At 41.9% G+C, this 23,392-nt stretch overlaps 1 protein-coding gene across 1 annotated transcript in view; it reads left to right on the plus strand.

Moving 5' to 3' along the window:
- Positions 1-23,086, plus strand: part of LOC128928549 (uncharacterized) — a 113,945-nt gene extending 90,859 nt beyond the window's left edge. The window contains exons 6-9 of the mRNA XM_078336110.1: positions 2,009-2,116; positions 2,763-2,877; positions 22,473-22,597; positions 22,954-23,086. The gene's annotated coding sequence lies outside the window, so the exon portion shown is untranslated. The remainder of the gene's footprint in view (positions 1-2,008; positions 2,117-2,762; positions 2,878-22,472; positions 22,598-22,953) is intronic.
- The last annotated feature ends 306 nt before the right edge of the window (positions 23,087-23,392 follow it).

Below are 23,392 nucleotides of genomic sequence, written 5' to 3' on the forward strand. Positions count from 1 at the left end.
TCTCACCATGCAAACCCTGACACGTCTTTACTTTGTCATCTGCTGGCCTGGTTTTCTAGCCTTCCCTTTCATGTGAACTCTCCCATATCCTCCTAGTAAATTTCCTTTTGTTTAAGCTAGCCGTGGTAATTTCTGATGCTGACAAAAAACAAACAAACAAACAAAAACCCCTTGATTACAATGGACAATCTGACCTGGGATATCCAACCACCACTTTCCACCAAATCTATAGTAAGGGGCATCTCAATAAACATTTATTCATTATCTACAATTTGCCAGGTGGTATGCCAGGGGCAATCTTTTAGGTTATCTAATTTAACCTTATAACAATACTACAATATCAGAATTATTTAATTTTAGATGGAAATACCAAGTGTCTTGCTCCATTTAGGCTGCTATAACCAAATACCATAGGCAAGGTGGCTTAAAATAAACAGAAATTTATTTTTCACAGTTTCAGAGTCTGAGAAGTCCAAAATCAAGGCCCCAGCTGAGTTGGCGTCTGATGAGGGCTTACTTCTTGGTTCATAGACAGGCCTCTTCTCTGTGGTCTCACATAGTGGAAGGGGAAAGGATGTTCTCTCAAGTCTTTTCCATAAGGGCACTAATCTCATTCACAGGGACCCCACCCTTATGATCTAATTACCTCCCAAAGACCCCATTGTCAAATACTATCACATTGGAGATTAGGTTTTGGCATATGAATTTTTAGGGACACAAACATTCAGTCTGTTACATCAAGGGTAAGTAAATTGCCAAATGTCGTATAGTTTGTAAGTAACAGAGTTGGGATTCAAACCTGTGTTTAATGTTCTTTCAATGTCTGTTTTTCCTTTTTCCTTTTCCCCTACTATAGTACCTGTGTTAAGAATCTAAAGGTATTCAATAAAGCTAAATTTATTTTTTAGAAAATCTATCAGCTATGAGGAAGATTTAGGAGCCAAAAAATTATTCTAATCAATATCATAGAAAACATGTATCTCAGCAATAATAGACTCCCAAAAGATTTATGGGGTGTTTCATAACTATAGTGCTTCATGACTATAGAGATCAATTAATTCAACTTTCTCACCTTGTAGACAAGAAAATAGAGGCCAATTGATTTCTGTATTGTCAAGTACTATTGAAATTACTATTACATTTGCCAATAATGAGGTTTCGCTCCAAACCAATTTAATTTAGTCATAAGACAGGTGGGACTGTGTAAATTTATATAGCTCAATGAAAATTTGAGAGCTGAAAGAGACTTCTAGGTCTCTTACAATAATGTATCCATCTGCCTCTATCATGGTGAGTTTAAAAAATATCACCAGATTGTCGTTTTCTTTATAGCCTATAAAGGAGGCAATTCAGTCACCTCTCTTGTAAAGCATTAGAATGTTGTTTACACCTCAACCTAATGACATTAAAAAAACTAATATACTCCATTTAAAGGTGTTTATAATTGTTATTTGAAAATAAGAAGCAGCCTTAAAGTAGAAATATTACTAGGCAACACTAATAATTAAAAATAACATAAGCGCAAGGTTTCAGGGTGAAAGATAGAGCGGCGTGGGGAAAGTTTCCTTTCCTCTAGGAGAACAGTTGTGAGGGTCTGCACAATATAGTGCAAACCTGTTAGATTCATTTTGGGACCATCCACAGTTGAATTTCTTGTAGCAAATGTTTACTGAAAGCTTCTTATATATGAGTTACTGAGCTAAGAGCTTTTAGAATACAAAGACAACCAGATGCAGTTCCTGACTGTAAGTAGCTGGGAACTAGTTAGGGAGATAAGGCAGGCCCACACATACCTCTAGAAGGTATCAAGTGAAAAGTGGTGTCAGATCCCCGGAAACGCACTGCAGGTAGGGCAAGGCTACCCCGCGCTGGGGGAGTTGGGGAAAACTCTTGAGGATGGATATGATTTTGACAGTCGGAGACAGTGAAAAGGTTATGCACCCAGAAAGTATAGGGTAAAGAGAAGCCTAAAGATGAGAAATGTTCGTATATAAACTTTTCATTTCAGGTCCTAAATTCTACATTGGGATCGGACTTTCCTGTTTGGAAGCTCCTCTCTTCAGCTCTCTAACCACCAAGGACTTACATAAAAAGATTGAGTGGATGTGTTAAAAGGGTGAGGTTGTTGATAAATTAATTCTCTCTTTTTTTAGTTTTGTTTTTCTTTGTAAGTAGGATTATAGTATAGAAAATAATTTTTTTTTGAGATGGAGTCTTGCTTTGTCGCCAGGCTGGAGTGCAGTGGCACAATCTCGGCTTACTGCAACCTCCTTCTCCTGGATTCAAGTGATTCTCCTGCCTCAGCCTCCTGAGAAGCTGGGACTACAGGCGTGCACCACCACACTGGCGAATTTTTTGTGTTTTAGTAGAGACAGGGTTTCACCATGGCCAGGATGATCTCGATCTCCTGACCTCATGATCCGTCCTCCTCAGCTTCCCAAAGTGCTGGGATTACAGGTGTGAGCCACGGTGCCTGGCTGAAAATAATTATTTTCAAAAAAGATATTGTATCTACCTCTCACGGCCAACTTAAATCCTTGCTCCTCATCATAAATTCCTGACTGTCTGATAACATTAAATTTGCACTGGAAGTGTTAATGTGAACTCCTGATTTTAAAGGGGGTGTGTGTATGCGTGTGTGTGCACGCAGGCGCATGCATAGGCTCTGTTCACTGTAAGAGCCTAGAAGCAATAATGGCTCAGTGGCAAAGAGAACACCTATTGGTTTCTAAATAGCATTTTCTTTTCTTCTTTTCTTAAAGACAGTGTCTCACTTCATGGCTCAGGCTGGAGTGCAGTGGCTTGGTTACCGCAGCCTTGACTTCCTGGGCTCAGATGATCCTCCCACCTCAGCCTCCAAAGTAGCCGGGACTACAGGTATACACCACCACCGCTAGCTAATATTTTTGTATTTTTTGGAGAGATGGGGTTTCTCCATATTGTTCAGGCTGGTCTCAAACTCCTGGGCTTAGGAGATCCTCTCACTTTGGCCCCTGAAAGTGCTGGGATAATAGGTGTGAGCCACCATGCCCAGCCTCTAAATATCATTTTCTACTAAAATTAGCCAAGGTTCTTTGGAGGTCTGGGGTGGGGAAATATAACTTAACCCAGGTAAGCCTAGACATACCATAGTTCCAGAAGGAAATTCCTCCAGGACTAACAGGATCCGATCAAGGGGTTAGCTTGAAGGAGTTCTCACTGACTACATTTGGACAATTCGGGCAATAAGAAGAAAAAGTGAAGAGAGAGAGAAAGAAGAAAAAGGAGGAGGAAGAGAAGGAAAGCAGCCATTTAACACTCATTTGACTCTCACTTTGACAACTGGTATAGAAAGGAAAAGAAGTAAACTTTAACTCCCTCTTTTTGAGGAGGAACTGTAGGTTCTCCTCGTTTGAGGAAAGATTTCCGCCCCAAACAGTGCTAGGTAATAAATATTTTCATTTGAATCTTATGAAATGGTTTAAATTCAACTATTTTTAATATATAAAATTTCACGATTTTCATTCCATATCCAAATACGGGATGAAAAAGAAATCAGAAAAATCAACATTTTACAACTCCCATTGAAATGACTGATCAGGCAAGAATCATTCGTGGGTACTGAAACAATGATGCAAAAAGTTATTGGGGCAAAAGCACGAATCCCCCTGGTGCCAAGTGTCTCCCGCTGGATCACTTGCTGATTGCAAAGTGAAAACACATCTTTGCATCTCAGTGGGGAGATGTGGCTAGCTTTGCTTTAGTGGAGGGGTCAAATCAAGCTTAGTTAATGGGGGAGACAACCTAACATTTCGTTTCCCCTGATGTAATGCAATTTGAAGTTCACACAGCATGACCTATAAAGCATTCTAGCCAAAAACGTCAAAACTCTGTGCTCATCATTCTCCATTTGCTCTTATAAATCCATTCCAAGCCTTTCACCATCCTGCCCTGCACCACTGGAGACTCTCCTCTGCAGACTCTATTGCCCAGGTTCCTTTGCTTTTTGGCTTTGGTTAGATTTGGTCAATGCAGGGGCTGCAGCAGCCATTTTGAAGGTAGAGGAGAGAGATGTGGTGTTTGTTCCCCACCACCCCACTCCCTGTCCGGGTGCAGTTTTGGCGGTGACTGTGTTGCTGCAATATCCATGGCTCCTGGTAGGGACCCCTCTCCCAAAGCTCCACCTCTTGCAGTGCTTCAGTGACTGCACTCAGCTCAGGCTGCTTCAGACCTAGGGGCAGCAGTCCCAGAGTGCCTCACCATCCCTTGTTCCCTGTGCCTGCTCACACATCTGTAAATAGTCCCTTCATGTCACATCCTTCAGTTAGACCCTTTGATTATGTTATCTGCTTCCCGTCAGGACAATAATTGATTCTGTCTGAATCTAATTTGTCCTTTATTTGAACAGGACATCAAGTCTAGAAAAACAAGTTAACACCTTGAGATAATAGTCAGACAAATCCAGAATTTGGGACCACTTACTCATCTGTTACTTTCAAAGATCAATGTTATTTAAAAAAAAAAAAAAAAGAAAGTAGAAGAACTCTTTCAGATTAAACTAAAGAGATGTAACTATCAAATGCAATATATAAATCTGGTTTGCAAAATCATATCATATTATACTATATCCTCTACTATATTTTTGGAACAACTAGGAAAATTTTAATATTGACTAGATTTTTGATGATATTAAAGAAACATTACCTTAAATATGATAAAGGTATTATGGATTTTAAGCAAATGTCCTTTTTAAAGAGTTGCATACTGAAGTGTTTTCTTTTCTTTTTTGAGACTGAGTCTTGCTCTGTCACCCAGGTTGGAGTGCAGTGGCACGATCTTGGCTCACTGCAACCTCCGCCTCCCGGGTTCAAGCTATTCTCCTTCCTCAGCCTCCCGAGTAGCTAAAATTGCAGGCGTCAGCCACCACTTCTGGCTAATTTTTGTATTTTTTCTTTAGTAGAGGCGGGGTTTTGTCATGTTGGCCAGACTGGTCTCAAATTCCTGACCTCAGGTGATCCACCCACCTCGGTCTCCCAAAATGCTGGGATTACAGGCATGAGTCACTGCGCCCAGCCCATACTAAAACATTAAGGCTGACTACCTTATCCTTTTACAATGACTGCAACTGCCTTTAAAATGGGTAGCAAAATATTTAGATAGGTTATATGGCAGAATATGAACAGGTATTAAATCTAACTGAAGGGGACATGGTGTTCATTGTACCTCCTTCCAACTTTTGTGTTTGAACATTTTGATAATAGAATAAAATAGTGGAAAACATTAATTAAAAAACCAAAATTGCTAACCTACCCAGAAACGATTTATCCTTTTCCTAAACGACTATAGTTGTTGTTGTTGTTGTTTTTTACTTATACTGTTCATTTGCTTAGTTCTTGAAAGTGAAGGACTGGGCTTTGTAGTTCTTTTTATACCCTACAGAGGCTTGTGCAAAAGTGTTACTATTACTATTATTTTTAGAGACAGGGTCTCACTCTGTCACCCAGGCTGGAGTGCAGTGGTACAATTATAGCTCATTGCAGCTTGGAACTCCTTGGCTCAAGTGAGCCTCCTGCCTTAGCGCCCCAAATAGCTGGGACTACAGAGGTGTGCCACTATGCCTGGCTAATTTTCTTTTTAGACAGAGTCTCATTCTGTTACCCAGGCTGTAGTGCAGTGGGGTTATCTTGGCCCACTGCAACCTCTGCCTCCTGAGTTCAAGTGATTCCCCTGCGTCAGCCTCCTGAGTAGCTGGATCACAGGTGCCCACCACCACACTCGGCTAATTTTTGTATTTTTAGTAGAAATGGGGTTTCACCATGTTTGCCAGGCTGGTCTCGAAATTCTAACCTCAAGTTATCCACCCACCTTGGCCTCCCAAAGTGCTGGGATTACAGGTGTGCTCGTTAATTTTTTTGTAGAGATGGGTCTCGCTATGTTGTTTAGGCTGGTCTCAGACTCCTGGGCTCAAGAATTCTCCTGCCTTGACCTCCCAAAGTGTTGGGATTACAAATGTGAGCCACTGTGCTTGGCTGTTTTAAAATCGATTTTAAGCCGATCTCATTGTGCACAAACACAGGCATATGTGGTCAGGCTTCTATTTCTTTTTCATTAAAGAAAGGAAAAAGGCTCAAAAAGCTGAATGGGATGCAGAGAAGTGCAATTTAGACACTTTCTTGGAATTATTCAAGAGCAGTTTCGGGGTCCCTTCTTGGGAGCCAGTGAAGACAGATGGCATAGAGTCTGATACTTCACAATCCCCTTGAAAGTTTTGCAACTTCAGACAAGCCGTTGAAGAAGCTGGCTCCCAAAAACGATACAGGTGCGTTCCAACTTTACAGTCTACTCAAGCCAGGGAGAAAATCAGGATTAGATTAAGCCTGAATGGAGAAAATTTTGAGTAAACTGCCTAATGAGATCTAGTCTTGTGTTTATTTAACTTAATTAAAATAGCATGTCAACACATAAAAATTAGGGACTGGGCATGGTGGCATGTGCCTTAGTCCCAGCTATTCAGGAGGCAGCAATAGGAGGACTGAGTCCAGTAGTTCAAGTCTAGCCTGTGTAACCTTGTGAGACTCCATCTCTAAAAGCAGACAGACAGAATTAATGTAATTCTCTTCCTGGCTAACATGTAATTCTTTCTGCCCTGTAAACCTGCTGAAACCTCCACGGTGGTCCGGGGCAGAGAGAGAAGCTCTGAATCGTCTGGCAGAATGTGTGTATGTGCATGATCCTACAAATCCTGCTGATTCCTCACACAAACACTACCTCCTACCCTATTTCCAGCTAAGAAAACCCTGATTTTCAGGTATCAGGTGCCCATACTTTAGGAAAATTGTCATCATCCTGTTCACTTGCCAATCTTTGGTTAAAACATGGGCATGTGACATAATCAGGACAAGGAAGTTGGGAGGGTGAGAGTGGGGGTGGAGGATTTTCTATGAAGCTTTCAGAAAAAGTTTCTCTGCTCTTTAAAAAAAAGGTGTTTTTGAGAAATAGACCCTTTCTCTTTCTAAATGTTATTGTTTGAAGATGTGATGCAGCATTAACCTGCTGCTAACACCCTCTCCAAAAAATGAAAAGCCCTGATTTGTAGCATTTGTCTATTTCCATTTCTGTAGTGTAAATTTTCCCATTATGGCCAATTGCAAGCTGGATAACTGATAGGCAAAATTCCTGAATATTTAGCAACTGGCTCTTAGGAGACTGTGGGAACCAACTCCAGCTCACCATGATCACTGAGAGCTGCAGAGCTCAACTTGTGAAAAGAGTAGGCATTAGGTGGGGATGACAGAGCAGAAAGATGAAATACTCTAGGTCCTTAATGACACTTGAGAGTCATAAAATTAACCAACCCTGGAATCTTCCTATCTCTGGACTTCTTATTACATAAGATAATAAATGTACTTATTGGAGCTGGTGTGTGTGTCGGGGCAGAATCTGGGCTTGAGGTAGCCGGTGCAGATATCCATGGATTCCCTCCTAGTGGAGGGAGGGGAATACCGCAGGGTCAAAGCTGAACGTTGGATAATGAAATGTTCAGTTGGTGGTCAGGAAGAGCCGGGCAACAGAGGATGGGGGGTGGGGAGGACCATCCGGGTTGAAACAGGACTCTGGCTGGTTGCTGAGAGGAACAGGAGGGTGTCTAGTGGCCAGCTGGGCTGTCAGTGCCCTTGCCAAGGAGGCTGAAGTTTAGGGCAATGTTCCAACGAGAGCAGGCGGCTGAGTGAGAGTCAGGAAGCCAGGCAGAAGCCCAGACTTGGGAAGGGCAGGACTGCCCTGCCCGGTGCTGCAGAGCACAGTGCTGTGGGATGGAGGGAAAGGGATGCATGAGAGAAGAGGAAATGCAGAGTGGCAGCAGTATAATTCCAGAGGTCTAGACTACTCACTTGCCATAGGATGGGGAAAGGGCTTTCAGTGTCCAGCAAGGCAGAGCCAGAATTTGCTCAGATGCTGAGCAGCTGAGGCTGAAGGTTGTGGGGCTTTCGGTAACTGCCATGGATCAGGCTGAGAAATGCAGAAGAAACCAGCATCTTCTCCAAAGCTGCCTTAGCGAATTTTCTTGGTGATGTTATAGAATTGCTGCCTACCTGTCTTCCTAGACCTTCAAAAAGGGGCATCACTTCTCTCTCCTATTGTCACAATCCCTGGGGTCCTGAAATTCACTGCCAAGACCATTGTTTGGCCTCCTGAAACACACTCCCCCTTTCCTTTTGTGAAGAAATTTGTTTGCCTGCTGTGGCAGAAGCAATTTCATTCCTGTTATGAAATGCCCCTTACTTACAGTGTGATTTCTCCTGTTATTCATTTACTCTTTTTCTTTATTTTCTCTTCCCATCCATTTAGTAACCCACCCACAGGTCTATTTTTCTTCATTCAGTCCAGTCCCATTCATTGAATGACTACCTAGGAAGGGCTTTTATAGTTGAATTGTATGGAGGAAGTAGATGCAGGAAGAATGAAACCTGATGTGTCAACTCTATTCTCTGGGGATTTTCAGAGCATTATTTTCCTCTGACTTAGCTGGGAAGCCAAAGGGCAGGAAACTTGGCTTCCTTTGCACTCTGTTACTGCTGCAAGTCACGGTTAGTGATTTTAATGTATTCAGTGGGCTGAATTCTGTGACAATATCATTACCAGGGAGTAATTAAGGGTGGGATCAAACAGGAGAGGAAGCCTTCAAAAGTGAAGTTTTCCCCAGTTCAAACTTCAGGAGGCAGCAGGAAGTTTTCCCCAGCCAAACTTCCTGCTGCCTCCTGCCATCTAGGAAAGTTTGGCTTATTTGATGAGCATCTCCCAACTTAGTAAGATGCTTCAGAAAGTGAATAAAAGGAATGCTTTTCTGCAGTGCAAACCCATCATACAAAGTCACTAGATAATTATAAAAAGGGGAAATATTTGGAACTCAATAGACAAGGGTTAATTTTCTTTATAAGGAAAGAACTCCTAAAAATCAAAAGAAAAAAAGACTAAAAACCCAATAAAAATGCAAAAAAAGTCCATAGAAAATGGAACACGAATGTTGTTTAAACATAAATAGACATCTATTTGTCATGTATTAGATTGGCAATGATAAAAAAATTAACAACACCCTGTGTTGACAAGAATGTGAGAAGACAGGTGCTCTCATATATGACTGGTGGGAAAACAAATTGGTACAATCTTATAGAGGGTTATTTGGAAATAGCCTTCAAAATTATGAATATCGATTTGCTTTGACTTATTAAAGCCAGTGCCAGGAATTTATCCTATAGGTTTAGTCGCATACATAGAGAATGAGATGTTCACACGATTGCACCTTGCAGCCTTGTTTGTAACAATGGAAGATTGAAAACAATCTAGATATCTCAACAAATGATTATTTAAATAAATTATGCATATTCATATAATGGAATATGATATAGCCATGAAAAATGAGGGTACTCTTGAACAAATGAGGACATTATCTTTACGTATACACATTGAAAGATCTCCAAGATATTTTAAGTGAAAAAAATTAAGGTGTAGAAAATTGGTCAATAAAAGAGGGGAGAAAATAGTTATACTAAACATGCATGTATTTGTTTCTCTGTACATAAAACGTGTCCAGGAGGATATCTAAGAAATTGATAACATTTTGTACCTTGGTGAGAGGAACTGGGTGCCTGGGGCATAGGGCAGGAGAAAGCGTTTTCCTTTTTTAACTTTTGTTCTTTTTGGAAATGTACTGCTAATTCAAATGAGTAAATAAAAACTGTTTAAGAGAAATGTTGGACACATCACATCTGAAATGACCTAAATTCACACAATCTGTGCTATGTCCTTAATGTTCCATTCCAGCCTCTTTTATTATTGTTGTTAGTGGCTTTCCATCTTCATCTTTATGTTTTCTCTGTTCCTCCAGGTGCCATCCATTTTCTCTCTGCTTCTGTCCTCGGTTTGCCACTGGATTTCCCCTGCAGTTGTAAAGTAACAGCCCGTTTAGCTGGATGTTACTCCATAGACCTCTTTCTGTGTGTCAGACCGGGGTAATCATCTCAATCCTTGCTTCAACACCTCCTCGCTAGAGAGTAGAAAATAAAGTCATGGTCGGGAGTTAAGCCAGAAGCAGGCTATCCTTGCAGGGCACCAGGCAACTGCCAGAGCAGTTAGTGACTTATCCCATGTATGTTGCTAATGGTGGATGAGGTCATTTTAAGAGCTGGAATTGGGAAGAAGGATAAATACATACATGGAGGAGCAATAGAAGTCTACCTTATGGAGCGTGTGGTAGTGAGAATTGAAGTTGAGGTTCAAATCCTTGCTCTGACACTTACTGGTTATGTAAGGAAGTTGTCTTAACTTCTCTCCTCTGTAAAATGGGCTCTATAATGGTTAATGTGGCTAAGACTGCTGGGCTGGCAGTTAACCCCAATTCATTCCTGTTTTCTTTTGTGGTAACAGATACATAGTGGGCACATGGCTGCTAACATATTTCCAAGTCTCCCTGGCTGTTAGACATGGTCAAGGAACTAATTCCTGCCAGTGGAATGTGAACGAAGTGTGTGTCATATTCAGCTCTGGGACCTAAGAGTCCCCCAAGTTCTTTCCTCTTCCTACAAGGTGGAACCCAGAGCAGCCCAACCTTGAACTGTGGAGACAAGGGCAGGCTCAAAGGGGTTGCAGAGTAATGATCTGGGAGAAACCTGGTTCTCTAAAAGAATACATGAAGCATCGCTGTCTGTCCACCTGGAACACCTGCCCACTGTTACATGAGAGAGAAATGAGCTTAGATTTTTAAACCATTCTGTCATTGTTGGATTTCCTTCTTATGGCAGAACAGCTTTATCCTAATCGATACAATTAAGCCGTTTTATGTTACAAGTAACAGAATACTCAACTCAGACTGGGTAAATTAATACATGGTTTTACTTGGCTGCCATATAAGAGAAAATTTAAAAAGGAGGAAACATTTTAGGGTTTTTGATTTGGTATTCAGTGATATCACCAAAAATTGATTTTCTCCTATCCCTTTGCTCTTTTGTGACGTCAGCTTCACTGTGACTCTGGTTGCCCTTGTGAACAAAAGTTCTCTGAAAAGGAATTTGGAGGAAAGACTTCATTCCTGTGAACAGTTTGCAAACTGAGGAGATCACAGCTGTCTGTGTGCGTTCCAGTGAATGAAGAGAGCGTTCAGGTTTTATAGCAACATTTCCTTTCCATTCCCAGTCAGGTCTGTTTATGCAAATAAAGGATCAAACTTTCATGGGTCTGATTAGTCAACACTGCTGAGTTCTGATTGGGTGAGGCAGGTGAGCTTTGACTGGTTGGTTCAGTTGAGAGCTGAAAGTCCCCAAGTTAAATTCAGAGGACTTGTGTGACCTTTAGTCAGCAAATAGCCACTTGGCTCTATTTTAAATTTAGGCCCAATTAGCCACTCAGGATTCATCTGAAAGACTGGCTCTTTCAGGTTCACATTTGTTCACATCCTGAAGGTGGCAAAAGGGCTGTTGCAATTCCAGGCTTCATGTGAGAGAGAGAGAGAGAGGGAGAGAGAGAGAGAGAGGGAGAGAGAGAGAGAGGAAAGGTTTGCACAAGTGAGCTTCTTTCCTGCACCCCAGAAAACTTCTTATTGGCTCAAATTTGGTGACATCTCTTCCCTGAACTGTGACCAGGGAATGAGCTTATACTGACTGATCAGCTTAAGCCCTAGGCACTTGTCCTACCCCTAGCAGCAGTAGACCAGCTTTTCTAGAACATACGGACTATGTGGAGGAGGTGCTTGTAAAAATAGGAATGTATGGTAGGGAAATATCACATATCCACTACAGGCATGAATTTGTTGTTTTAAGGATTAAATGGAGTGAGATAACATGTATAAAGGGCCGAGCACAGGGCTTGGCACAAGGGAGTGGGGAATGATCGTTAAGTTACTCTTCCTTCCTCCATCTAGTGAGCTGTGCAGTGAAGTGGTATGGGGTTAAGAAGATTCCCTCTTTAGGTTTCTCAAGGCTGTGTATTTGCAGGAGCAGTGAAACAGGATTGTGATGTGCACAGAGAAATCTCCTTTCAGTTTCAAGATTCCTGACACCCATAGCAATTATTGGCAGGAACCACCCATGGAGAGCACCACCACCTCACACTCAGTTCCTGGGAGAATGAATAAAAGGCTTAGCTCCACCCTTCCAGGGGCTCCTTTCCACAGTGCTAGACGATTGTGGGGGCATCAACTTTGTTTTGTTTGTTTGCTTGTCTTTGAGACTGAGTCTCACTCTGTCACCCAGGCTGTAGTGCAGTGGTGTGAGCTCAGCTCACTGCAGCCCCCTGCCTCCCAGGTTCAAGAGATTCTTGTGCCTCAGCCTACTGAATAGCTGGGATTACAGGCACCTGCCACCACAGCCGGCTAATTTTTGTATTTTTAGTAGAGATGGAGTTTCACCATGTTGCCTAGGCTGGACTCAAACTCCTGACCTCAGGTGATCTGCCTGCCTCAGCCTCCTGAAGTGCTGGAATTACAGGTGTGAGCCACCATGCCCAGCCAACTTTGAAAGACACAGGTTTAAGATTCCAGAAAGGGTTGCCTACCCAGCATCTTGTGTTACCAGTGCTTCTTCAGGTGGGATGGTGATTGAGAGATGTGCCTGGGCCAGGTTAATGGCGTCTCCTCCAATCACTTGTTAGAATCTGTATAACTTAATGAAAAGGTTCTGGACATGAGTCTGAAACCTCATTTTACCATCACTATCTGTGTGATTTTGTGTAATTTAATTCTTTTTGCTTTAGGTTCCTCATCTGTAAAATAGGGCCTTGACTCCTGCTCTACCAGCCATTTAGGTTTGTTGTGAGGCTCAAAGAAATGCTGTATTTGAGAGCACTTTGTAAATAGAAAATAAATTTTAAATAAAAACAGTTGGCTAACATAATAATGGAAATTCTCTTCTAGGACCTAAGTTTCTCCATGCTAAGGGTCAACCTGGGGATTGTGAACAAAACTAGTTGAGAGAGAACAGGCCAAATGGAATATTTTTGTTCACAGTGACAGCAGTTCCGGCTTAATGAACAATTGTGTATTGATGACCTAGGTGTGTTTGTTTGTTACCGGTGTTTTACATGTTAGCTGCTAATTTAGTCCTATTACTAACTCTATAAAATAAATATTACACCAGTTTTATAGATGAGGAAACTGAGCCCGAGAGTGGTTAAGTGCCTGTGCTAATATCACACATTTAGGAAGTGGCCGGCCCAGGTTTTAAAGTCAAGTCTGTTTAGCCATGAAGGCAAATGAGGCCATCAACTGATTGAGGCAGGAAAAAAGTGGCCACCCATGATGCTGTATCCAGGTGGACTACCTTATAAGACAAGGAGACATTCATCCAGGGGCTTATAATAACTCTTTCACTTGCCTATTCATCCATGTAATCCACGAACACTGACTGAGCACCTCTCATGAAACAGGAACCGTGTTAGGTCTGTAATAAAACAATGAAGAAAATAGAGTTCCCAAGGGTTCAAGAAACATCGGTGCAGCAGAGCAGCTTGTCAGACATTCCATTTATCCTTAGTTCAATCCTGTTAGGAAAATTGCTCCTATTGCTCGGCCAGTATTAAAGTTGTAAGCATTATTGTTCTGTAGAAATGATCTGCTTACACTGCTTCCTGCTAAAGAATGGCATAAGTCCATAATAACCGAAGATCATACGCCCAGTGATTTCTTTTCAGAGGCAACTGCACAGTGGTTTTGAAATGGTAATAATTGCCTATTGCTCTCTGGATTATCTTATTGTCTGGCAATGGTTATGAAGACAGTGGAGTTTTAAGAGGCTATTCAGTAAGAGTGACAGAAGGAAGTATTTTTTTTTAATTTTTCTCTGAATGACTCTCGAGTTCAGAGCCCATAAAGTTTGAAAGACCCTCTGTGATAAATTCAAAGTTCTTAGAGCTGAAGGGAGACTGAGTTATAAAATAATATAAAAAGCTAAAGGTGTGGCTCATATGTAAGTGGAGTGTTGTTTGAAATATCCTGAATGAAATGGAGATGGACTGGGTGAGGCTCAAGATTAAAATAGCTGCTGAAATGATGTTTTGCATCTTAATTTAAAGGTGCTATGCTCCTCTCCTTTGTCAAGTATTGTGCAAATAAGCATCCCAGTCTGAAAAAAATTCTACAATTTTATATGTCCATACCAATGCTACTTGATGGCAGTTTCTTTTGAAGACAAAAAGCATCCTTTGTTAAGCACCTGCTAAGGACTAGACAGGTGAAGTGTTTTGCTCACTTAGCACTCACCACAACCTAGTGAGCTAAGTTGTGTTTTCACCATTTTACAAAGCTCCTTTCCCTATTCAGATTTGTTGATTCATTCAACAAATATTTTTGAAGAGCCTAATATGTGTCAGGCATGCTTTATGTGCTGGGATATAGAGCAGTGAGCAAAGCTAAACATATCCCTGCCTCCCTGAGCTGTTGTTTTAGTGGGTAGAGATTGAACTAAACAAACAAACAAACATATAGTATTCAAGGCTTTGGAGATTAGTGCAATGGAGAAAGTAATGGAGTAAGGGGGAAGAAATACTAGGGTGGCAGAGGTAGGATTTTGTGAATTTATATAGGATAGTCAAGGTATTAGTTATCCCTTGCTGGGTAGCAAGTTACTCCAAAACTCAGTGGCTTAAAACAGCAAACATTTATTATCTCACAGTTTCTGTGGGTAAGAAACCCAAGTATAGTTTAGCTGTGTCTCTACTTCAAGGTCTCTCAAGAGGATGCATTCAGTTTTTCAGCTGGGACAGTTGGCAGGATCCAGTTCATCACAGCTTGTTGGACTGAGAGAGCTCAGTTCCTTGTTGGCTACTGGCTGGAGTCCTCCCTCGGTCCCTTGTCATGTGGGCCTCTCTATATGGCAGTCCACAATATGGCAGTTGGTATCCCTCAGAGTGAGCAAGCAAGTGAGAGAATAAAAGAGTGTGTCCCAGACGGAAGCCACAGTCTTTTTTATAACTGAATCTCAGAAGTGATACTCCATTATGGCTGCTGATTCTATTTGTTAGAAGCAAGTTGCTAAATCTAGTGCATACTCAAGAGGTGGAGATTATACAGTGGGTGAGTACCAGGAGGCAGGAGTCATTGGGGGCCATCTTGGAAGCTGTACAACCATAGTCAGTCAGACTTCTCTAAGGAGAGGACATTTGAACAGAATTCTAATTCTGTGAGAAGTGAGAGAGCAGGTGCTCCCTCTCTGACCTCTCTTGCACTGGTCGTTCCTCAGCCTTTGCACTGGTGGTTTCCTCTGCCTTTCAGCTAGTGCAAAGGCTGAGGGGAGACTACTGCAAGATGAGATCAGAGAGGTAGCCCTAGATTAGATGAGATAGCGTTTTATGTGGGTTATAGTGTAGAAGGTGGATTTTACTTTCAGTGAGATGGAAAGGCTTTGGAAGGTTTTCAGCAGAGGAATGACATGACTTGTGTTTTAAGAAAATCACTGTGGTTGCTGTGTGAATAGCTTGGGGGAGTGGGCATTAGCAGAAGCAATGAAAGAAGTTAGCAGGCTATTGTAGTAATACATTGAATGATGATTATGACTTAGACCATAGATAGTAGTGGAGGTATGGGAGACGTGGTTGGATTTTGCATATATTTTCCAGTAGAGCTGACAGGATTTGCTGATGGGCTAGATGTGGAGTGTAAAGAAAGTGAGGAGTTACTGAGGACTCCAAGGTTTTTGGACTTAGCAACTGGAAGAATAGGGTTGCCCTTGATTAAGCTGGAAAATACTGATGGAGGAGCAGATTTTGAGAGAGGAAGGATAAATTAGGAGTTTTGTGCACGTTGGTGTATGCTTATTAGACATCCAACTAAAGATGTTGAGTTGGCAATTGGCTATTTCAGTGTGGGACTTGGGAGAGTGGAGTGGACTATAAATATTAATTTGGGAATTTCCAGTATTAAAAGGATATTTAAAACCAATGGGATAGCTGAAGATACAGCAGAAGTGAGTGTAGATTGAGAGGTGGGAAAGCCTGTGGATTGAAATCCAGGGGTAGTTCAAGCTGTGGAACTTAGGAAAAGAAAGTCAACAAAGAAAACGGAGAAGTCACTAGAAAGAGAGAGAGAGAACCAGGGGAGATGAGTGCCTTGGAAGCCAAGCAGAGAGTGTTTCATGAGGGAGAGAGTGATCAACTTTGTCAAATACTGCCAATAAGTCAGACAAGGTGAGGATTGAGAATTGACCATAGATTTGGGAACATGGAGTCCATTGGTGGCTTTGATGAGCGCTGTTTCAGTGGAGTGGGAGCATGAAAGGGGAGCAAGTGGAGAAGAAGAGAACTGAGGTTTCATGAGAAATTGATGCCTTTTCAAAAATGGGTTTACTGAACCACATGCATTGCAACAAGCTCCCCTGTAGTGTTTCTTAGAAATATTGATTTGGGAGGCTCTGCTTCAGGATCTCTGGAGATGGCAACCTGTAATCCTCATTTTTAGCAAGTCTCACAGGTGATTTTCAGGTACATCAAAACTGGAGAACCAATCTCTTGCCCCGGGCACTTCATCTTACATCTATGGAAATACTGTGAGGATGTTCCATCTGTGTGACCCAAGTGAGCATTTGGGGGATCACAGTTTGTCCTGGAGGCATTTCTACATTTCCCTTCATTTTTTTTTTTTTTAATACAGAATCTAACTCTGTCACCCAGGCTGGAGTGCAGTGGCACACAGTCTTGGCTCACTGCAACATCTGCCTCTAGGTTCAAGTGATTCTCCTGCCTCAGCCTCCCTAGTAGCTGGTTCAAGTGATTCTCTTGCCCAGTCTCCCACTAAGTTACAGGGGTGCACCACCACACCCGGCTACCATTATTCTTTTTATTCCCTGAAGTTTTTAAGACAGCCAGACAAAGATATTCTACAACCCCAAAGAGTAGCAGTAGGTAAACAAATCTCCTTTCCATAATGGCTCCTAGGAACCTCTCGAATTTTGGAAAGTTCAGAATCAGCATGTTAGCTTCCTGAGGATGCTGGAAATAGAAAGACAAAATTCATGCAGATTCAGGAGGAATTCAATATTTTCTTGGTCACTGAAGTGCTTAATTTACTTAGCTTGTCCACCTGGAAAGACAGAGGAGTTATTCTAGTCAGGTCTATTGGGAAGGCTGGGGGCACCTGGGCCTTCTTCATTAGAGCAAGGGTTGAGTCGTTCAGCAGTATTTGGGGATTTTTTTTTTTTTTTCTGGCCAGAGATTTTTGCCCTAGGAACAGATATGTTTCCAAGAGAACAAGTGTGGGAGGAATAGAGGTGGTAAAAGTTTTCCATTGTGTATTCCCCAGAAGAAAGGCCTCATAGGATTTAGGAAATGTTGTTCCTTCTCTCCTCAATCCTCTTTTCTTTTTTATGGCCCCCTTCCAAGGCCTAGAGACTCGTATTTTAACCCCATTAGTCCTTTCTCAGGCCTTGCAAATTTTAGGACCTGGATGCCAGTGGAGGTTCCCTGCTTAGGCATTTTGGTCCCAGAAGGGAGTGGGAGGACCTAATCTCATTAAATAAAAGCTCTATTTTCAATCCTCCCTTTAGCTGCTACTGATTTCCTCCCTAGTTTACTTAAGAGGCAAGAGACCACTGACAATGTTTTTCTTAGAGGTAGACCAATGTGGCTAACAAAGGTGTATAGAAATTGTATTCCAGGGCTGGGCACAGTGGCTCATGCCTGTAATCCCAGCACTTTGGAAGGCCAAGGCGGGCGGATCATGAGGTCAGGAGTTTGAGACCAGGCTGATCAACATGGTGAAACCCTGTGTCTACAAAAATACAAAAATTAGCCAGGTGTGGTGGTGTGCGCCTATAGTCCTAGCTACTTGGGAGGCTGAGGTGGGGTTTGAGGCTGCAGTGAGCCATGATTGTCCCACTGCACTCTGGCCTGGGTGACAGAGTGACACGCTGTCAGAAAGAAAGAAAGAAAGAAAGAAAGAAAGAAAGAAAGAAAGAAAGAAAGAAAGAAGGAAAGAACAGAACAGAACTAGACTTCCCTAAGAAAGACTCCATGAGAAAAGAAAGTTATCTGCTGAGCAGAATCCCTACCTTCATTACCTTCTATATGAGACTGGTGGCCCTAGCACACAGGCAATGAATGGTAACATCTGGATTGGGAGTCACATATGAATACATGGGCATCCTTCATTATTCCCTTTGGGAAAATATCCATGAAGACCTGTGATCTTTGAGAATGATCTTTTTGGTTTATGACATCACAGCTGATAGTGGTTGTAGATAGTTTGCAATGTTAACTGTATTTTTTTCTTTACGTATTTGAACCAAATGCCTCTTTAACTCACGGTGCAAATCTGTGCAAAACAGTGCACAAGTTAGCATCCTTGGGGTGCTTAAAAATAACAGACAGGGCTGGAACTAGCTAATAAAAAAGCTTTAAAGTCTGGAGTAATTTTTTTGCCTGATAATTATTCAGTATGTTTATAGCAAATGGGGTCAAATTTCTTTTAAGAATGTATGTGGTTTAAAAAATACAAAGTCTAACATTTTCCTTTTTTTAGTGAATAGATTTGTCAAACATTTCCAAATGTACTTTTTTCTCTTAAGAGATGCAGCAGTAACACTGAACAGACAGTAATTCTTGCATAATTAATACGTAGCAGGACCTAGCAAATTCATTTGGAAGAACCATTCCTTAACTGCCTTGCCTTGTCATACTCCTACCACATCTCCTGTCATTCCCAAAAATCTCTCCTGACCCTTGTAAATAGCACAATGGACACAATTTAATTTGCCTTTGAGGGCAGCTCTTAAATTTACTGCAAAAGTAAAGACAAGCACTCTCAGCTAAATATATGTGTGTGCACATGTGCAAACACACATATTCATTTTCCTCAAGCCTCATTCTCAAAGCTCTTTATTACCTCTTTAGTTCAATACACCTTCCCTAACATTCTGCATCTCCATCTAACACCTGCTTGTTAATTTCATTCAATTTTCAGCTAGTCTTTTAGCAAGCGAAGGCAACCCACTCAAATGGTATAAAAGGACTTTTCCTTTTTTTTTCTTCTTCTTCTCGGATCCTTTTACTAACACTAATCACATGCCTTCCATATGCTTTCCAAGATACTGGTTTTCATCCTTTTGTTAACTTCTCTTGTGCATCACCCAAGGTCGAGTTTCCTTTGTTGAGTGCAGACAATACCACAGGGTAGGGGTGGGACGATATGAAATGAGTATCTGAAAGTGCAGCTTCCTGCTTCCCGGGAAGTGTTGCTTCACTTGTGCATAGGGGATGGTGTGAGTGAGGCCGGAGCGTCAGAGGTCCCCCCGCTCTTTTCAGATGACTGCCTTTCCCACTAGGGTTGTCTTAATTTAACTTCTTCTTTTATTTATTTATTTATTGATAGGGTTTCACTCTGTTGCCTAGGCTTGAGTGCAGTGGCATGATCTTGGCTCACTGCAGCCTTGACCTCCTAGGCTCAATCGATCCTCTCACTTCAGCCTCTCGGCTAGGTGGGACTACAGGCAATGCCACCATGCCTGGCTAATTTTTTTATACTTTTTGTAGAGACAGGGTTTCACCGTGTTGTCCAGGCTGGTCTTGAGCTCCTGGGCTCAAGTGATCCACCTGCCTCAGCTTCCCAAAGTGTTAGGATTACAGGTGTGAGCCATTGTATTCTGCCTAATTTTACTACTTAAGCCTTTTTCTATCTCATTCCAACAGCTTTTAAATTTTTAAGTTACTGATAAAAGATAGGTTTTACTTGCCAGTAACTACTATAAAGCTTTAGACAACTTACATAACTGCCGTAACCCTTAATTTTCTCATCTGTTGAAAAAGAGAATTAGATTAAATGAATTCTAATGTTCCTTTCAGCATGATGTTCTCTTAGTCAAGGGCAAAACAGCTCAGGAGAAAGCTCTGTGCTGCCGCAGAGCCTGTCTGTGTTCATCAGTACAGTAAGAGGAACGCCTCCTTAACACGACTACCACTTATTGAACACCTACTATAGGCTGGACTCTCTAGCAGATATTTATTCACATGGTTTTTCATTGAATTCCCATAGCAACCCCAGGAGTTATACTTTATTGTCACTGTTACTAATCTGTTTTACATATGAAGGTGCTAAGACTTAGAAAGATTAAGTAGGTCCTTCAAGATGATGGGGTAATTGACATAGCTGGACTCTGGCCACTAAGCACATGTTCTTAACCATTCTGCTATCCTACTTCCCAATTTACTTTCTGTTTGACATTGCCTGCCATTTTACAATTGCCTGTTCATAGCTGCCATCTTGGAATCAGATGATCTGGGATCTGGTCTTGGCTCTGTTGTTACTGGTTCTTTGGCCAAATTGTGTAATGTCTTCAAACTTCAGTTTTGTCATCGGAAAAGAAGAAGATAATACCTACCTGCTGTGGTCTGAATATTTATGTCCTTCCAAAATTCCTGTATTGAAATCCTCACTTCCAAGGTGATCGTACTGGGGCTGAGGCCTGTAGGAGATGATTAGGTCATGAATGTGGAGGTCTCATGAATGGGGATAGTGCCCTTGTGAAAAATGCCTGAGCGAGACCCCTCACTCTTTCTGCCACATGAGGTTAGAGTGAGAAGATATAGGCCCATAGGCCTCATATGGCCACTGTCTATGAGGAAGTGGGCCTCTGCCAGTGCCTTGATCTCAGACTCCCAGCCTGTAGAACTATGAGAAATAAGTTTCTGTTATTTATAAGTCACCTAGTCTGTGATATTTTATTGCAGCCTGAACAGACTAAGATACTACCTTATTGCGCTGTGGTAAAATATGTAAGGTGTGTGGCAGTAGTTGCCTGGTTCCATATTCTGTTTCTGTGAGGCCATCATTTAAGCACCACCTGCAGGCTCAGCCCCAGCTTAGGCTCCAGGACCTGTCCTTCTATGGGAGAAGCTTTAAAGACCTCTTGTTTAATACTGAGGGGGATTCAGCATCAACCATGGTTTCTTCTGGTCCTGATGGCTCAGATGTAGTAAGTGAGCCCCTGCTCTAAATGCAGCATGGTAGAGTGAAGATGGACCATACTGCCTGTGTTTTAATCTTTGCTCTGTGTTACTAATGACTTGGGCAAGGTACTTCACCTTTCTGTGACTCAAATTTCTCATCTGTAAAATAGAGAAGAATGAGTGGCTATTTCAGACGGTTGTTGTGCAGATATACATTAAAAAATATAAATACATATGACAGCATCTGGCAAATGTTTATTTTTATAGAACGTACATGATGTATACATTATATTATTATACATAAGTGACATAACACATGCTTATATCATTAACACTTTTTGGGTCCCTGTTTGGTTGCCTTGGGTCCTTCTTGCATCACTTGCCCATTCTCTGAGGCTGCAGCCCTCATTCCAATCATGCACTTGGGCAGTGCTCCTGCCACTGAACTCCTCTCCTGAGATGGAGCCTTGCAGTCTGCTGAGAACCTCCTTGATGCTGGCTCCCTTCCTGTATCTATGAATATTGCTTCTCCAAAATGATACTCTGGAGTTGTCTGTGGTTCTTCGGTGGTGCAGACCACTTGTTACCCACCAGCCATGTTCCCTGGAGCCTGTGTCTGCCCCCTCCTGCACCCTTCCCCACTGCTTGTGCTTCGGACCCGTTTGCTAGGTCCTGAGTTGGTACAGTGTGTGTGTTTGGAACTTACCACCTCAGCTTGACACAACCTTATCAAATAACTTTGTGGAACATTTTTACACATAAAATGGTTATGAATCTCAGTACACCTCAGGTGGACAAGAGACATCACATTTCTCTACTTTTTTGGGGGTAGTAGCTTTATTGAGATATAATTCATATATAATACAATTTACCTATTTATAACATTCCTTTTTTGGTATATTCACAGAGTTGTGCAGTCAACGTCATGATCAATTTTGGAATGTTTTTACCTGTCCCTGCAAATCCTCTCTTGTTTAGTTGTCACCCCTCATTTCCCCTAGCCCTAAGCAACCACTAGTCTATTTTCTGTCTATAGATTTGCCTATTCTGGATGTTTCCTTTAAATGGAAACACATACTATGTGGTCTTTTGTGACTGACTTCTTTCATTTAGCATAATGTTTTTTTGTTTGTTTGCTTGTTTGTTTGTTTGTTTTGAGACGAAGTTTCACTCTTGTTGCCCAGGCTGGAGTGCAGTGGCACAATCTTGGCTCACTGCAATCTCTGCCTCCCAGGTTCAAGCGACCCTCCTGCCTCAGCTTCCCGAGTAGGTGGGATTACAGGCATGCACCACCACACCTGGCTAATTTTTCATTTTTAGTAGAGATGGGGTTTCTCCATGTTAGTCAGGCTGGTTTCAAACTCCCAATCTCAGGTGATTTGCCCACCTTGGCCTTCCAAAGTGCTGGGATTACAGGCATGAGCCACTGAGCCCAGCCTAGCATAATGTCTTTAAGGTTCATCCATGTTGTGGCATGACTTAAGTACTTCCTTCCTTTTTCTTGCTGAATAATATTTATTCTTCTCTACTTTTAACTCATTAATTAATTATTACTTTCTGCCATTGTTCCATAGGTCTGGTGAGAAATTCAACTTCAGTCATTCTTGTGCTTCTCATCTGGGGCTGTGTCAAGATTGCAGGCTCTCAAGCAGAGTGGAGGTCTCAGAGTCAGGAGGGCATCAAACATATGACCACACAGGTTACTGCTGGGTTGCTACTGTCTCTCCCTGTGTGGTCTTTAAGAGGCCTCTCTCTCCTGCCTTTGTGCCATCATCTGGAGTATGGGAACTGTTGTGGTTGGGAAGGCCTGGGCTAATGTTCCACCTCTTGGTGCACCAATGGCCAGTCTCTCTGAGGTTCTGATGTGTCCTTGGGTTCCTGTCAGGGAGTAAGGCAAAATACAGGGGAACTTAAACTCTGACTCTTCCTCTAAGCCAGAGAGACTTTCATTTTAGACAGGGGATATTCTTTCCCCAGAACCATTTAAATTCTCTTCCATGCCCTCAGGTTTTGGAACACAAAAGTCAAACATTCCAACCTTGAACTTCCCTCTAGGCAAAAGCAGCACAGATGTCAAAGGGAAAAAACAGACGGGAAAACAGAAGTAGACCTGAAGAAGTTATCCTGTGTCAGAGATCTTTTCTGGTTGTTCAGATCTCTGTACCTGCATAGGCCCATGATGTATGTGAGCATTTCATCCTGCTACATCTTTTCTTATTTCTAGTCAAGTCACTGTGGCTCTTTCCTGTATCACCAGCCCATCTGCCACTGTTCTCTGACAGCTTTTTAATTCCTGCAAGCCACTAGCTCCTGTGATAACAACATCACAACCTGGATGCTGTTGCTTGAATTTTTGCTTTAATTGCATAATGGAACTATCTGCCTCTTTTGTGGTGGAATGAAAATATTAAATATCTATGCTGTTAGAAATGTAGGATTTGCATTTCTGTTATATATTTCTATCACACTTTTAAAAATTTCTATTACATATTTC

The sequence above is a fragment of the Callithrix jacchus genome, chromosome 9 (assembly GCF_049354715.1).
Source record: "Callithrix jacchus isolate 240 chromosome 9, calJac240_pri, whole genome shotgun sequence".
In the NCBI taxonomy this organism is placed as follows: domain Eukaryota; kingdom Metazoa; phylum Chordata; class Mammalia; order Primates; family Cebidae; genus Callithrix; species Callithrix jacchus.